Source organism: Pieris brassicae, chromosome 6 (genome assembly GCF_905147105.1).
Source record: "Pieris brassicae chromosome 6, ilPieBrab1.1, whole genome shotgun sequence".
In the NCBI taxonomy this organism is placed as follows: Eukaryota; Metazoa; Arthropoda; class Insecta; order Lepidoptera; family Pieridae; genus Pieris; species Pieris brassicae.
Genome location: NC_059670.1, coordinates 18,960,965 through 18,967,377, shown reverse-complemented (window position 1 = coordinate 18,967,377; position 6,413 = coordinate 18,960,965).

The window sequence follows — 6,413 nt, the reverse complement described above, 5'->3', positions numbered from 1 at the left end:
AATAAAAACGGAAATTAACATTATAATGTTTCTTTAAGCGCCCATTGCGAGGTATAATAGTTTTGGTTTAGGTAATAGCCTTACACTATAGTATAAGTATTACATAATGTCTCTTTGTAAGCATTCATAATTGTTGTACCCCTACGTGTGTTGTAATTCTTGTTAGGGCACGAAAATTATACACACACAGTATCCGTAATAAAGAAATATATTCACTGTTTAACTTGGAAGTGATATGTCTGCTTCCTACCACGATACAAATTGGAATGAATCAGAAATGACCTGGAGCAGAGTGAGGTAAAGACAATTTGGCGCCTCGACAAGATGGCGGCTCGATCGCTCATTCAAATGACAGGAAATAGTCAATACAATGATTAATTTTTGCAATCTTACTCAAATAAATCAACAACGTGCTCAAGAAATATACTTTATGCGTCTCTTAAACGGGTTCTCTTATGTCTACTAACGCGAAACAATCATACATTTATAGAATCAAGCTCATGGCCTGATTGAATGTATGTATGATGAAAGTATTTTCTAACAAAAGAATCTACCTTCAATCAAGTTTCGATAAGTTTGACATAACATACAATCTACAAACAATAATCTGACAATGATAGTTGCTTTGAGTAAAGATTTTGGTCTCCAAAGCAATCCCAATATGAGCTTATCATCATTAGTAGACCATATTTCACATCCAGAATTGATTGGGTCAGGGCCTGTATAGTGTATATGTCGACGGTGTGTCTTTCAATATTAACTGAACAGTAAAAAAATTGGGGAAATTAAAGAAGTTAGCCGAAAATTGTACGGTGCTTCCTTCCGTCCTTCGACGTCTTAGTAATTTTCTTCCTATTAGTACTAAAACCTCACTGGCACAATCTTTTCGGAATGCACTTCCTGTGCTCAGCTCCTTTTCATCTACCTTTAAATCTGTACAAGTGTTATCTGGCCACATTCGTATCCTTAACTTTCATACTAACTGAAATTATCATGATTCATGTGTGCTTTTCTCTTTTTTTAGTCCTTTTAACTGTCTAAATGATTGAAATGTTTTGTTTTATTCTTTATGTCTAGGTAATTGTTATATCTTACGTAGTATAGCAATTCTTAATTCACCTTTATTATTTTTTCCTCACAGGCAGTTGGCTGGCAGAGATTGCTGTAAAGTTCTAAGGCCGCCAGTTGGATTTTTATTTAATTGTATTTCTTACAACGAAGAGTTAGTAAATATTTAAAAATAAGTATATTAGTCAAAAAAAATAAGTCCTAATTAAAATTTGTTCATTTATTGTGAGTCGCGCCTCGCAGCAGATCGGCCGGATTTTGTCTTGTAATACAACAAAACAACGAACACGAATTTCGCTTCACAGTCAACTTTGATAAAAAGTTCGAGCGTAAAATGCCACTACATATTAAAAAACTGCAATCGAATATCGCTATTATGGCAATCATAGAGAACTTTTTTAACAGACTTCAATTGATAAAGAGAAGCCATCATAATAATATTCCATTGTTTTGAATAATTATTTAAAAACTGAGATCGTGACAGATAAATAAACAAAACCATATGGCATTTATAATCTTAACACATAAAACAAAGTCAGACTTGTTTGAACACTTATAACGCAATAACGACTGTACCGATTTTCATAGTTTTTATAATGTTTGTCTCAGTCTCCAATGGCAGACTCACAAAAATACTACTTAATAACTATTTATTATTAAAAACATTCAAAAATTTATTTTAAAAAAATTCACTCAAACATTTATGTTCACCCCATCAATACCTAATAAACTTCCCCTCAAATTAAAGAACGTAATTAAATAAAGGTTTCCAATCAACAACATAAATCCACAATAATTTGATAATGGAGAGCTTTAGGTTTTAATAATGTAGAATATTGTCAGTAATGAAAAAAGATTGACATCGGTTGTCAAATATTAATGCGTACGTTCAGAAATCTATTTTGTATAAACTACTAAGTAAAATATGTTAAGTATTACAATTCATGGTATTTCTTCCTAATATTTATTAATAAAATACATATAAATTAAGTTCAGCTAATATGTAATACGACAGTTTGCCTAGTCAGCTAGTATTTGTATAAATTACTATGCCCTACTTCAGTAACATAACAGTGCAAATCAAACGGCATATTTTATCCGCATTGTTCCAAATTCAGGCTCATTATTTTCAAGTTAGAAACACGTCTGCCGCTCGCGTGCCGAACTACCGACATTTGCATAGCGGTAGTTGTAAAACGCTACTCTATACCACTTATCTGCTACTTAAAATACGTGCCTAAATGTTTGAGTTCACCTGTGTTCCTTAATAGCTTGCGTACATGCACTAAAATACCCAGATTAATATATTTTTTATTTAAATTACCAGCACAATCTAGAACACACGAGAAACTTACAAGTGGAAAAGCTGAATACAAATTATATAACAGTCACAGACTCGTGAAACTCAATGTCATACTACTTACCAAAACCAACAAAGTTCATGCTGAACACATAACTTCTAAAAGTTTATAATAATACTAAATGGCTATTGAAATAAGGTTCCATTTTGGCTCCCTGTAATAAGCATTGGAAATTAGGCAAGTTTTCATCGTTATTTTATTCTTATTTGGTTTCCGCAAGTTATAACTACGTAATCATATTCCTTCGCATTTGGACCCGATCCAGTTTTTGTTTTATATTCACGGATATTATGAGATAAATTGTACTTCACTGGAATTATCACACGAATTTGGATAAAGTAGATTGTACTCGTTGAGAAATAAGATTAACTCCGTTTCGTACCTCATTATATATTTCAAGATCAAAATAGAGGGAAATTTACATCACTACAAAATAAAATAATAATTTTATTAGCTCACAGTCTAGCAATAATATATGTATAGAATATATAAAGAGAGCAAAGTTATCTAACCACGTTTTCGTATAGTAAATTACACCTTTGTACCTGAACAGAACTTTGAATAAAGCGACGTGGAATAGGTATATTATCTTAAGTATTAATAAAATAGGTTAAAGTGAACGAAGTTTTCTCAGGTGGTAATATGATAATAGAATGCCTTCTACAGACGTTGAATAGTTGTGACTAATTGAGTCGCAAGTTGGTGAATTCAGTCTGCAACAGCCGAGGTAAACTTCGGTAACCTGTAAAAAGCCTTGTAGCCCCAGCCTTATTAGTTGGCAGGCCACTAAATTCGCTAATTTAAATTAATTATATTTTTTGAACCCCGTTAATAAAACATTATATGGTTTTACGAAGTGACTCATCGACTAAGAAACCGTTCCTTTTTTCTGGGTTATATAAGACATGTATGTTTAGGCCCATTACATAAATATTGAGGTTTTTGGTAGTTCGTTAAGCCACGAAAGAAAATATCAAAGTCACTTTAACCATTTATTTGAAAGAAAACAATTTTTTAACCGGATTAAAGCTATTTATATTATTATAAAACTTATAATTATTTACATAATTTTTTTTTTCCGACGTTAATTAGTTTTTTCGTGTGCTTTAGAGCGTGCGTGGTCAGGGTGACTGAAGACAAAAGGTGTTGAATGTCAAAAGTATCGCAGCTGTAGAGAAAGTTGTGTTATCTGTATTTATTTCCCTGGAGTTGGTATCGACTAAAAGATGAATGAACATTTATTATTTTCGTAATATTTATCATTGGCCAAGTTGTAGTTTTTAAACATAGAACATATTTAAAGATTGTTAAAAAAAACCAACCTTAGACGAGGTTTTATTTAAAATAAATACAGGTAAAGCTGTATAATACGCGACAGAGTCCTAGCGGGAATCTTTATTCCTCGCGATAAGATTTTCAGCTTCCATAGGGGGTTCGACGAAATCAGGCTTTAACAACATTAACAGCCTTTGTAGGTCTAACAGCACCGATCTTTTCTGGTCTTCGACAGACGAAGTGTAAATAGTACGATGTACGAACATGCTGATACCAAGGCTCAATACTTTCTGTAGCTAATATTTTCTGTTTTTATACACCCATTTATTGAGTAACGATAACCATTGTTCCTGTAAGCATTGTTACGCCAGTATATCTCTTACATCAGCTACTTATAATGAAAGCTAATTATAATGAATAAAATTTACGGCAAAATATGATACGAACATGAATGAACTAAAATTGCTGTAGGCCGTTTTCTAGAACTGAAAATGAGTTATTGTATCGACACTATAAAACACGATTTATGAGACTAATATTTTCGTTTTTTAATTTAAACTTAACATTTATAAGTAAGTTAATATTACGTATTTTATATCGACGTACCAGTGGAGCTTCATTTAATGGCCACAGGATACGGCAACAGCAGCGTGCGACCAGGTTTTTTATTTGAGAGAAACTTTCCAATTTCCTTCAAGAATTCACTAAAGTTTTTCTCTTTAAATTCTCGTGAATATAAAACGTTGTATAAAGGTTTCTTATTCAAACTACACAGTTTCTGCTTTTCACTTCCACTCGGAGCATTCATTTGTCTTCGTATTAGTATTTAAATTCCCCAGTCAGTAATGTAAGTTTAAGGAAAAATTTAAAGTAAAACTCTACCTCCCAATATAATCTGAAGTAAACTAAAAAATTGGTATAAGTTTTCTTCTTAAGGTAGAGTGAAAAACTTAGAATCTATATTAGGAATTTTGCATTATAAATTAAGAATATTTATTTTCTATTTAGTCTTTATTGTCAAGTTTTAATTATTTTATAAAATTAATTAGTGAGAAAGTCGTTTCCTCAACATAAAACTATAATTTATAGCAAATATTTATTAGGCGATATTGTTTATTTTTTAAATTATATAAAGTTTTATTTATTTCAGTTGAATTTATAATTATTTATCTTTTTTATAGAACAGGGGGCAAACGGGCAGGAGGCTGATGTTAAGTGATACCATGAACACTCTCAATGCCAAAGGGCTCACGTGTGTGTTGCCGGACTTTTGAATTAGTACGCTATTTTCTTGAAGGACCCTAAGTCAAATGGGGTAATTTTTTTTGTGTAATAATCAAGCGGACGGGTATCTTAAGTTTAATAACCTTTGAATCCTCGACACGATTAATGAAATAAAATAGTTTAATTATAACAATAATATCATTATATTTTGTATTTAAAGTTGAATACAAAATGAAACTAGCAAGAATAACAATTCTAATAACAAACAATAATAAACACATTTATTGTATTATAATATATATATATATATTTTGACCTTTAATTATCTACAAACAAAAAAATATTTCCAACCGCATAAACATGACATGCATATTTTTGTGTCTATTCCAATATGATAACATACCATGTAAACAAAGTTGAACCTAGGACTTCTGACGTACACCAAGACTATTGAATTTCAGTATAAAAAAATGGTCATATTACATTCTGACTTCGTGTGACGCATGTTACAGATAATATTCGGTACTATAGGTACGTACTGATGTTAACATTTTTATGTATACATGAAAAGACTATAGACAACTTTTTGCTGTACTAAAAAGTTTCTAAAACCAAAAAGGAGGCGGAGGTTAATTAGGTTTTTAATTTGCTCGAGGTACGCAATGTGCACATTTAATAATGTTCTCGGTAAAAAGCTAAGTTAAATTATGATGAGCGAACACGAGATGGTTGTTTATTTTGTGGAAGCATCCAGTTCATTACATTACGTCTAACATGTCCCTCCATTACGCAAATCGCTCTCATTCCCGTAACGAGTCCTACCAGTTGCACTAGCTTATTACATATTCCTTTTATTTCATGAATACTTTAAAAATAAACAAAGTACACATAACCTTAAAAAAAACAATTCTAAAAATTCTAAATTCTATATTTTTCATTTTAAAAGAAATTGAGAATTACATATCTCCAGCTAATTCATTTATTTATATTGTCATATATATTATATTAAGCGATGTTTTTTTTAAATTTTGGGTGATGTATATTAAAGCAATTAGAAAGATGAGTCTCTATTGTAGTAATTAAAGGCAACTCGATTAAATTTCGGTGCCTGACACATGCCGACGAATTTTAACTCCAAGGCTTGCCGGTTTCCTCACAGTGAGCGTGAGTTTTAAGTAAAACTGACTTTTACTAATTACAAGATAAAGGTATGGTATTGTAATTTAAAAGTTATTACGTACAACATTCTCTTAACAACAATAATGATCAGTAGATATTGTCTCTGACCGACAGTGTTTGCTTTAGAGTTAGATGATATCGGTAGTAACATTAGATATTTTTTATTAGAATTGTTTTGATTATATAATTGTGTCCTAAGCCCCTCAATGGGGCATGTGATAAATGTTCTTATATTATTGGTTTCATTTATTATTAATTAACAGTATCTACTTTATCCGTTTAGTACAGTTTCAGTTCATCATGCAA